At 37.1% G+C, this 12,521-nt stretch overlaps 1 protein-coding gene and 1 pseudogene across 1 annotated transcript in view; one reads left to right on the forward strand and one right to left on the reverse strand.

Moving 5' to 3' along the window:
- GRID2 (glutamate ionotropic receptor delta type subunit 2) overlaps positions 1-12,521 on the reverse strand; it is a 1,449,169-nt gene that overhangs the window by 1,325,487 nt on the left and 111,161 nt on the right. The gene's annotated exons all lie outside the window — the stretch shown is intronic.
- Positions 5,979-6,679, forward strand: LOC118987043 (60S ribosomal protein L7-like; annotated as a pseudogene).

Below are 12,521 nucleotides of genomic sequence, written 5' to 3' on the forward strand. Positions count from 1 at the left end.
TAAAAATTTATAATAAATGCAAAAATACACACAAAGAGAAAATATAAGAATATCAGAAGTGAAACAAAAAATGCCCCTAGAACTGTCAACAGAACAGATCTGAAAGCAAGGACTTTCAATCTGGGTTGTGAAGGTCACCTATGACTGAAGGTCTGGTAAAAAACTAAAAAGGAAGGGAGGACATTTATTACAGGCAGAGGGAAAGCTGGCGCAAAGGCAGAAATGCCAGGGTGTCTCTGATGACCTGCACGGAGTCCAGTGTTCTGCCTGGTGAAGCACAGCAACGGTGAAGAAATGGGCAGTGATGCTAAACAGGACAGCAAGGGTGCGTGGTTATTGTGATTACAACTTTTAGTAAATGAGGTTTAAGTGTAATAAATTAATGTGAAAGCAGAAACTAAGATGTGATTAACTTACATAAAATAATTTATTTCTTATACCAAGGCCATGAGTTTGGTCGCAGGTCAGGACACATACAAGAATCAATCAATGAATGCATAATTAAGTGAAAGAATAAATTGATATCTCTCTCTCTTACTCTGTCTCCAAAAAAATAAAATAATTATAATACAATTTTATTTCTTAATTTTTCTTTTAGTTGATAAATAAAATCTTTGAGCTAAATAAGAGGTAAAAATATAAAATTACAGTTTAACGCTATAGAAAACATTACTTTCTAGGACAAAAAATAGATATTGTGCTTTCTTTTCTTTTTTTCCTTCCCTTCCACATTTTCAGGATTAGGAGGTTTTGAAAAGAAGCTTGTTAGGACCTTAACTATTTAGATAACAAAGAAAGAATTTGATTTCTTTGTGCTATCATTTATGATGTAGCACAAATACTGTTCTTGAATATGCAATAAATCAGTTGCCACATAGTTCAATACTGCTTTAAAGACCATTTCTAAATTCTACATCAATATTAAACTGTAAGTAAAAGTTCTGTTTCCTGAAAGAATCAAAGTATAAGTGAGGGTATTTTCCTAGGATAACTCGTAAGAGTCGATTTAAACACACACAGACAGACACACGATATCACATATATGCAATGAAAATCCATCAAGATTTTAGTGAATAGATGACACACATTGGATCCTTCTTAGATCTAAAATGTGGAAAACGTGAAGAGAAGAAATACACCATACACGCACTATGTACAAACTCATTACATATAAAATGCCTTGTTAAGAGAGGCTTGCGACAGCATGCCAAAATACTTAGAACATGACAGGTGAAAATTTTAAAAAGGAAATGTTTAAAAAAAATAAAAAAGAAAGAAATTATGGTCAAATGGCAGACAATACCAAGGGTGAGTAAAAAGTACAGCAAGTTTCACAAGTCCTGTTTCAAAATGTTTCCACAGAAAAATTCTCAAAGTCCATTTTGTAAAAATAATTTGAGATGTGATCTGGTGTCAAATGAAATAAGTTCAAGTACATGAGTTTATGCTGGAATGACTGAGTCAATAATAATTTTTTACTTACTAAAGAAATGCCAGAGCAATGGTGGTAACTATAATAGATATGCACTCAACACATGTTAGAACTTATGAAGACATGAATTATTTCCTTCAGTACTCAAAACAATCCGGGAAAATAGGTCCTATAGATCTATAAAAATCTTAACACAATTCTAAAACTTAAAAATATAGTAAAAACCTAAAGTTGTTTTTGTTGTTGTTTATTTTTTCATAAAGATGGCAGATAAGTCGCTTCGGAGATGAATACTGATATGAACCGAGATGACGCTACTTATAATTTTATTTATTCCACTGACAGTAACTTAATGTATTTCTTTGCAAAAAGTATAAAATGTCACAGATCTGTTTAGGTTACATATTATTTAGATAGGATCCATATCCATTATTTCTAAATTCTGAAACATATATGCCCCTGAGAGTTCAGATAAAGGACTGTTAACCTGTATCACTAGGTGCATTTCATAAATGAAACAAAAGAAGCCCAATAGCACACTTTTTGTGAAATGTGTGTCCTGAAAGGTATGATTTCAATCCAGGCAAAAACCTTCAGTGTTCAAGCTCTAATCCATTATGCATGCCGCCTCTGTGTAAAAACTGTTCCTCTCAGGGGTGCCAACAGAGGAAATTGCCTCCTACCAAGGACCACCAAGTCTACAGCTACATATGGATCATCACCCTCTGGAAAAAACCTGAACGTTAGATGAACTATTCTTCCACAAAAAAAGATAAAAGAGGCACAATGGAAAAAGTAAAAAAAAAAAGAAAGAAAGAAAGAAAGAAATAGATACATAGTTGCACTAAAATCCAAATCTCCATCACACAACCGAAAAGGGTCTCACTAGTCGAACACTGTTTCTGAAGGAGGAGAGGTCTGTGACCCACATCAAGCACCCCAACCCTTAGGATATGCACCTGAAAGATGAGCCTCCAAACTGTTAGGCTTAAAAAACCAATGGGGTTGACACCCAAGAAGCCCAAAAGGCTGTAAGAAACTGAGATTCTCCTTTTAAAGGGTTCACATGAAGTTTCACCCACCCTAGGATCCAGTGCAAAAACAGCAGTTGGAAACTGCATCAACTATATGCAAAGGGGATTTGCCTATTAACCCTAAGGCATCTGCTGCAGGGACAGGGGAAGTTGAAACACTCCCCAGAGCAGGGTGCACTGGAGGATGCCATTTTTGCACTCTCAGCGTGCCCAGCAATGTCAGGTGGGCCAGCATCAATGTAGCAGTCTCCTGCTGCCTTACTAAGACAGTGGGGGTGAGCAGTCACAGAACTGTCCTACTGCCTTGCAGAAATACAGCACTGTACTACCTTCTGGATGGGACAGGTGAGTGCAAATAATCACAGCAACATCCACTTCCCTTGAGGGATAGGCTTCAGGTTTCAGGCACATCTAGAGATTACAAAGGCACTCCCAGTAAACAAAAGCAGGAGACACTCCTTGCCCATTCCCTTACCCTTACTGTGGCTCAAATACACCTACCAGAAAGGAGTTTATGCCTCTGTTTAGAGCTCAGTTTTTGCAACTGTAACCCCAGGGACACCTCCAGATCTCCTGGTCTAGAGACCAACAGGTTTTATGATCCTTGCCCCAAAGGGCTAGATACATTTGTCCGTATATGAAAATGCTTCTTCAGGGTCTGGCTTCCAATCAGCCTGAAACTGCTTGCTAAATGAGATTCCTCCCCTTGGAACACTGACAGGTCTTAGCATACTTTCAACAATGAGGGCCTATCAAGAACTAATCAGGCCATTCAGACAATCACAAATGTTCAAGAGACAACCAGGAGTTAGAGCAAAATTTAAAGATAAGGTTCACCACCTACGGAAGATCACCTCTTCAAGACCAAGTTAAAGAAAATAAGAAAAAAAAGAATTATGTTCCAAAAGAAAACTCCAGACAAAACCTCAGAAAAAGATATGTAATGATACAAAGATAAGTAATTTAACTGGAAAAAAATTCAAAGTAGTGGTGTGGAGATGACCATCATACCAGAGAGAAATGGATGAACAAATTGAGAACAACACGATGGAAAATCTAAGATAACACCAAAGAGAAGTCACAGAGTGGAAGAAAACAATAAACTGAGAAATATAATAGTAGGGTTCTCAATAACAGAATGTATGGAGCAGAAGAAGGAATCAGTGAGCAGAAAGTCAGATTACTGAAAACCACAAACAGAGCAGCAAAAGAAACAAACAAGAATTTTAAAAAGTGAAGGCAACTGAAGAGACCTAGGAGTCAAAATCAAGCTAAATAACATTCACATTACAGTGGTCCGAGAAGGAGAAGAGGGATAGAAAGGAATAGGAAACTTTCTGAAGAAGTAATGGTTGAAATCTTCTCCAACCTGGGGAAGGAGACAGACACGTAGGTCCAGAAAGCTGAGAAAGTTATATGACATAGGACCCAAAGACATTCACTCCAAGACACATTATAATTAAAATGACAAAATTTAAAGATAAAATCTTAAAAGCAACTAAAATCATATTAATGGTGAAAAGTTTTAATGTTTTTTGTCTATGATTAGAAACAAAACAAGAATGCCCATTCTCCCCACTTTTTTTCGAAATACTATTGGAAGACCTATTCACAGCAATTAGGCAAGAAAAAACAGTTATCCGATTGGACAGACAAAAGTAGAACGGTCACTATTTTTAGATGACATGAGATTATACATAGGAAACTCTGAAGACTCTGCTAAAAATGTTAGAACTAATAAATTCAATAAACTTGCAGGATATGAAATTGATGTTAAAAGTGTTTTGATGGTTGCCAGATGGGAGGGGCTTGTGGGAAATGGGTGAGGAGGTGAGAAGATTAAGTACTAGTAAGTAGTTACAGAATAGCCACAGGGACATAAAGTACAGCATAGGAAATGGAGCAGCCAAAGACCTTATACACATGACCCTTGGACCCCATGGACATGTCAACAATGGTGTGGAGATTGCCTGAGGGATTGGAGGGTGCTAGGTAGAGGGGGCAAAGGGGGAAAACTGGGACAACTGCAAGAGCATAATTAATAGAGTATAATTTTTAATAATCTGTTGCACATCTCTACACTAATGACAAACTATCAGAAAGATAAATTTAAAAAGTAATCCCATTTATAAATGCAACAAAAAATATTGGAAATAAATCTAACCAAATAGGTGAAATGCCTGTACACAGAGTACTATAGACATTGATGAAAGAAACTGAATAAAACACAACAAATGGAATGATATTCTATGCTCATGAATGGAAAGAATAATTTTGTTAATATGTCCAAAACACACAAAGCAATCTACTGATTAAATGTAATCCCTATCAAAATTCCAATAACATTTTCACATAAATAATTTTAAATATGTATGGAACCATATGAGATCCCCCAATAGCCAAAGCAATTTTGAAATAAAAAAGAACTATACCATTGGTATCAGTTCCTTGATTTCAAACTATACTACAAAGGTACAGTAATCTAATCAGTAAGATATTGATATGAAAACAGAGCACATGTGTCAATGGAACAGAATACAGTGCCCAGAAATAACCCCCACAAATATAAAATTTAAGACAAAGAAATCAAGAATATACAATAGGGAAAAGACAGTATCTTCTATAAATGAGGTAGAGAGGATAGCACAACTACAAACAAAATAATAAAACTGGACCTTTATCTTACCCCACATACAAAAATTAACTCAAAATGATTTAAGGACTGGAATGTAAGACCTGAAACTATAAAACCCCTAGATGAAAACAGATGATAAACTCCCTGACATCAGTCTTAGTGATTTTATTTTTGCATCTGACTTCAAAGACAAAAGAAACAAAACAAAAATAAACAAATTAGACTACATGAAACTCAAAAGCTTCTGCACATTAATGGAAACCATCAATAAAATGAAAAGGCAACCTACTGAATGGAAGAATATGTTTGCAAGTGAATTGTCAAAAATATGTGTGGGGGATTATTTTGGTGGAGGTATTTGGTAAAGTCCTTAAGACTGGAAATGGGGAGGGCTAAGGAGTGGGTGTTCTGGTTTCCCTGTACCTTGAGAAAGGGTGGCAGAGCCACAGGACCCCTCCCTAACTCAGATCCCAACAAAGGGAAACCTCTGTAGCTACAGGTGGTTCTTTCTGAGGACTCACCTTTAGATTAACAGGTGTTGCTGTTCTCACTATTCCCATCTCCTCTTTTTAAATGTACTTTTCTGCCTTTCTCTTTTTTCTATCTTAAAATAAAACTTTGTGTTTGAAAATTAAAATAAGCTGGAAAGATAACCATCGTACATTATTTCATTTAGAAAATATAAAAGTGGGTTTTATTTTGAAATTATGTTTTAAATGGGAAAATATTATACCACAAAGAATGGAGCATTTGTGCTCTTCCCTTTACATTCTTTTGTTGATTCTTGAGAATCTTAACTTTTTTTTTAAATTCTGAGAGATTAAACATACTCTCATGGCCTTGTAAAAATGAAGAACTCTTTTTTCCGGCTGGAACCATGGAAGGTACAGAAGAGAAGAAGAAGAAGGCTCATGTTGTGCCAGAAACCCTTAAGAAAAAGCAAAGGAATGTCGTATGAAATGTAGTTTGCCCAAAAGATGCTTCAAAAGGCATGGAGGAAGCTTATCTATGAAAAATCTAAGCACGATCCCAAGGAATATGGACAGATGCACAGAACTGAGATTCAAATGGCTAGAATGGCAAGAAAAGTGGACAACTTATATGTACCTGTGAAACCCAAGTTGGCATTTGTCATCAGAATCAGAGGTGTCCATGGTGTGAGCCCAAAGGTCCAGAAGTTGCTGAAGCTTCTTCACCTTCACCAGATATTCAATAGCACCTTCATTAAGCTCAACAAGGCTTCAATTAACATGCTGAGGATTGTGAAACCATATATTGCATGGGGGTACCCTAATCTGAAGTCAGTAAATGAATTGATCTACAAACGTGGTTATGGAAAAATCAACAAAAAATGAATTGCCCTGACAGATAATACATTGATTGCTCAATCTCTTGGTAAATATGTCATCATCTGCATGGAGGATCTGATTCATGAAGTCTATACTGCTGGAGAAAGCTTCAAATTATCTCCTCCATAAGGTGGAATGAAGAAAAAGACCACTCATTTTGTAGAAGGTGGAGATGCTGGTAACAGGGAGGACCAGCTCAACAGGCTTATTAGAGGGATGAACTAAGGTATCTACTATAGCCATTTTTGTAATCTGATCAGTTAATAAACAAGAACTGTTTTAACATTAAAACAAAAAAAGGAGAAAAGAAGGAGGAGGAGGAGGGACGGAGGAAGAAGAAGAAGAGGGAAAGAGACGGGGAGGAAAAAAGAAAAACCTCCTTTTCGGACACTGCTTTCCCAAACCTTTCTCTGCATCTTTCCCTCCTCATCTACCCAATTTTCTCTGAGCATCCTACATTTACCCATGTTCTGCCTTTGTTTTAATGTTGACTCTTGCCTAGCCTGCAGTGGAAAGGTTCTCTGGGTCCCCAGTTCCCAATTGATGCCATATCCTTGACCATCATTGATGCCATACCCCGCCTTTCCATCATTCCCCACTGTGATCCTCTGGCCATTGGTACATGCATGTGAAATTCTGCCTGGGTCAGTGGCATGTGTAGAGTATGTGCATGAATGTGTCACAAAGGAGGAGCCTTAATTAGAACCTCAGAGCATTACTGCCTTGGGGCCTAACGTTCTTATTTTCCTCAGTGCATGTAACAAGAAATTAAATGGAATAAGTGTTTCATGTGGTTTTTGTCTGGTGAGTTTTTTAACCTTTTTTTCATATGTAGACTATTTAGCTTTTCCTGTGTATTTTATTTTATTGAGGATTACACATATCCAAAAATATGAAGAAATCAGAAAACTCAACAACAAAAAATCAGATTAAAAAATGGGAGGGATATCTGAATAGACATTTTTCCTAAGAAGATATACAAATGGTCAACATATATATAAAAATATGCTTAATATCACTAATCATCAGGAAATGCAAATGAAAACCATTAATGAGATATTATATCACATCTGTCAGAATGGTTACTATAAAGAAGTCAACAAGTATTGGCCAGAATGCAATAAAAGAGTACCCTCACACACTATTAGTGGGTTTGTAAATTGGTACAACCACTATGAAAACCAGTATGGAAGCTCCTCAAAAAATTAAAGACAGAACTACCCTATGATCCAGCTATTTTACTTCTGGGTATATATCTGAAGGAAATGAATATATTTAATTAAATATACACACATCAATTTTCACCACAGATTACAGAAACATTATTTATAATAACCAATAAATAGAAACAGCCTGTCTCCAACAATGGATAAAGCAAAAGTGATATATATAATGGAGTACTACTCAGCCATAAAAAAAAATCTTGCCATTTGAAAAAAACATGAATGGACATGGAGCATATTATATTAATTAAAGTAAGTCAGAAAAAGTCAAAGACCACATCATTTCATTATAGTGCAATCTAAAAAACAGGACAAATAAGACTCATGAATACAAAGAACAGATTGGTGATTTCAAGAGGGGAGGGGTCTGGGAGAGGAGGATGGGTTAAGGGGTTTAGAAGTAAAAACATCCAGATACAGAATAAACAAATCATGAAAATATTACACACAGAATGGGAAATATAGTCCCATTAGTGTATCAACTTTGAATGGTGACAGATAGTAACTAGAATTAGTATTGTGATCATTTAATAATGTGTACAAATGTCTAATCACTATCTTGTATACCTGAAACTAACATAAATTTTATGTCAATGATACCTCATTTTATATTTTTTATCTTTTTCAAGAGTTTATTTTTATTTTTTAATGATTTATTTATTTATTTATTTTTAGAGGAGGGGGGAGAAAGAGAGGGAGAGAAACATCAATGTGTGGTTCCCTTTCACATACCCCCACTGGGGCTCTGGCCCACAACCCAGGCATGTTCCCTGACTGGGAATCCACACAGCTACCTCTCAGTTTGTGGATGACACCCAACCTAGTCAGTGCAATACTCCACTTTTAAAAACTTTTTCTAGTGGAATGTCAGGTCTGTGAAGCCAGATATTTTGTCTAATTTGTTCAATTTGGGGTTGCCAGTGCCTAGAACAGTTTTAAGAAATGTACTACATACAAAATAAGTGTGCAATAAATGTTTACAGATGCATAAATTGTATCTCCCACCGGAGTTTTTTGTAGACATTGACACCCAGTATACTCAAAATATAATCCTTACCAGGGATAGCTATCCTGTTGCTGTTAAATGTGCTGCCATGTTTTAACAGTCAACATAACACTACGAAAAAAAGCCTAATGAGAATACATGACCAAATAGAACTCCACCTCACAACACAAAGAAATTGAGTGAAAGAGTTTTCAAGAGCAGATCAAAGATGCACCCAAGAAAGTCATGTTGCATTTGCTCTAACACATACCATTTAACAGCAAGGAGATGGATACAGCCACAATTAGCAGAGCTTGGAAACAGGCTAAATGGGTATATCAAACTTGACTGTAATATTTGTTTTCTATAACGTGAACCAGAAGAGTCACATGAAGCAAGAGGCCATGCCCAGAGCATGGTATTATAGCCATATCCTGCTTTCCTCTTTATTAGTGGTGTTGATGGCAAAATCCAAGGGCAGAATGCAGCAGCAGTGGTTCCACAAGGCAAACAAAGAAGAGACCATACTGATTGTAATCAAGGCACATTCCCTTGCACAAATCCTGAACATGCCAATTATGCCTCCATTTCCTTGTTCCCAGAATCTCTACAGTGGTATTAAACCTAAACACGTATGGAAAAGTTTCATACTCACTTGAATTACTGGATCAGTTTCATTTATTTTATAACACCAACAGATGGACAATAAATTTATTATGTACAATTTTAATTTATGTCGTATATTAGATGCCATTTTATATATTATTGTATGTTGTACACCAACAATTGATACCACTAAATATTCAACTTCTTGAATATCTCTAGTACCAATTTTGAAAAATATCTGATATCACTTCTTTTAAATTCACCTACAAAAGTAACTGTCTGGAACAACCTGCATTTTAAGCTGAGTGATAGAATTTAAACGGTGATAGAACAGAACACAATAAAATACTAAGAAATCAAAAATGTTATCCACATAGATCATATTATGGCTCTCCTGGAGTTACTCTGCAGACCTCTGGAATCCTGTGTGGTTTCTTTGAAGAGAATTCCACAAAAGAATGGGGAACTATAGTAAGTGCACCTGGAAAAGCAACACCATGACAGCTGGAAGAAATAAGATGCCCTCTCTCTTCAGGCCGTTGCTCATATGGCATACTTCTGTTTTGGGCATAGTAACCACAACCCACATAATAATACAAGAAAACTATAAGAAAAACTGAAGAGAAAAAAATCAAATTAGTCATAAATTAAGAATAAATAACATGGAAACAAAGTTTAAAAAGAGAATAAGTAGAAATAAATAGGAGACATGAAACTAAAACCTGCTGGCACTGATAGATAAACTAGATGAAAATCAAAGAAAAAACATAATATCCTAAAAGTAATTATGATGTACTAAAATCACAAAAGTTGTCAAGATGAAAATAAAGAACAATACTCAAAGTTTAAAAAATGGGAACATTTTGTATTTAGGAGAAGGAGGATTAAGAATAAGAATTAAGTAGCAAAAAGGTAAAAATGGCATATGTGAATGTAAAAGCATGTAAGATAAATAGGGTATGGAAGCGTTTAAATGAATGCAGAAGGATTATTATCAAAAGAAAGTACATGAATGTAATAATGCATCAGTTTTGCCACAAAGCTTTTGAGGCAAGTTTAAAGATAAAAGAAATTAAACATGTTTCCTTACTGAAAACAAATTTTCAAAGAGTTAAATAAAACAGAACAGATATAAACGAGGAACACAATCCTGACTTACTACTGAAGGGCTCCCTTCCAAAGGTGTGGCGTTCTCTGCTTTAGTAGAACTATCCCTCATTGAAAATCCTAGTGGGTCATGAAGAGTGAGATGCCATTGGATTCCAACCCCCCTCCTTCAACCAGCTCCCAAAGTTTTAAAAATGTGCAGGTCTGTTTAAAACTACCCAGGATTATTCCTGTCATAGAAACAGCCTCTGTTTCCCCAGCACAAGCAATGAATGACTTGCCCAACCCTGCCGACTGCCCAAAATAACTTTAATTTAGAAACTGAACTGATGAGTTAACTCCTTGTTCTAGCCCTATCTGCCAACATTTTTTTCTGATGTTTCACTTGTACTGTTTCTACAGCCTTGTCATTGCACAAGGTTAAGTTAGCAAAGCATAATAGACAGCACATTAAAGTATGTAAAAGATGAGGGATACAGGGCTGAGAGATGACCCCAGGAACAGATCCAACTTTCCCCACCCTTTACAATATGGAGAAGGTACAGGGGTCACATCTGAAGCTAAACCTTATAATTTCTTAAGTAATTCTCTGTGTTGCATATCTTATGCCCTAGCTTTTAATCTTAAAGTCCTTTTTCACGTAGCCAAAGTTTGGCCAGTGTATTGCTCATGTCTGACAGTCATACTGTTGATCATTCGAGAACTGGCTAAACCTCAGGTATACTCAGTGGTGGTAGGACTAGGCAGGGAAAGAGAAAAATATCCTCTAAGTGATACAGAGGTGGAAAAACTCAGTATTTATTTGGATAAACTTCCAATTCTGTTTGCAAGAAATTCTTTATGGAGGAAAAAATTCTCCATCTATTTTTATGTTGGGTGATTGTTCAGCTCTTGTAAACAGAGGGGTGAACTGAGCAATTGCCCAATTGGCTTTGTTTATCGTTAAGTGTATGCAAGCAAATACATTCCATTTAAGGAGTCATTAGTCATGCTCACTTGGTTCTCCCCCACCACTGCTAACTCACACATAAATTTGCCTTGCTCTACTTCTGTTAACTTCTAGAAATGACTCTTACCAGACCTGGAAGTAAAGAAATCTTGCTCAGTTGAATTAGAATGGAGTCCATGAATTTGCCCAGCTCTCAATCTCTCTTCTATTTTTTGACATTTCTTTTCAAATCACCTGCACCCTTTCTAAGTAGCATGCTCCTACTGACAGAATTGACAGCAGATCAGTGTGTGCTTGGCTATGAAAAAGGGGAAAAAAAAGATTGTCCAATCTTTTTAAACTACAGAAAATGCAGACTTCAAAACAATACATTATATATGGCATGAACATTTTATTGGTACTAATCTACATTAGTTTTAATAATTTACACAAAAAACTGATGATAGCCTGGCCGGACTGCTGGGAACAGGTGGAGGGTGGGGTACAGAAGTGGCTGCCAGAGGAGATCACTTACCTCCCAAGGCAGTGGGTGAGGCCACGGTGTCCCAGTGTCCAAGCCTGCACCTTGCCAACATTTCACACCTAGTGTGGGGTGTCCTGCTCCTGGTGGCAGATGCCCCGCCCCCAGGCAAGATGGCAGCAGGAAAAAGTATAGCAGTGAGCCACCAAGGCTAACAAGATAATTAGATAAGGGAAAAAGCCCTCCTGCACTCTCCCAGTAGCTGACTGAGGGTGGGACAAGGTGAAGGCATGCACGTGTGCACCATCAGAGGTCCGAAGGGCAGCAGGTGAAAGTGTGGGACCAGAGAAGCCTGTCAACATAGCCTGGGGAAAAGAAGGAGTTGGTTGGCTAATGGTCCTGAAGTGTGCAGAAGTTTGGGCTGAGAAAGCACCCGGTTCATCCCACACAGGAAAATAACATAAACCCAGGGGGAAGAAGGGAGGCCATCTTACTCACTGCATAATCATACTGGCCAGTACATTTACAGGACCTTCTGACCATGGAAGCACTTGGCTAGTGGTGGTGTCAACCCCACGCACAGGTTCCAATGAGGCAGGGAGAAAAGCTGAGCCACCTGGATGACCACTCACTGGCCACCTGTGGTTCCCAAAGGATGGTACTTTGAATAGGAAGAGAAACTCTGAACACTGTCTTTGGTCTGGCTGAGGAGGGCTGAGTTTTCCTCTGGGTTTCCCAGAG

This window comes from Sturnira hondurensis, unplaced genomic scaffold, assembly GCF_014824575.4.
Source record: "Sturnira hondurensis isolate 20B ecotype Veracruz unplaced genomic scaffold, ASM1482457v3 Scaffold0004998, whole genome shotgun sequence".
Taxonomy (NCBI): Eukaryota; Metazoa; Chordata; class Mammalia; order Chiroptera; family Phyllostomidae; genus Sturnira; species Sturnira hondurensis.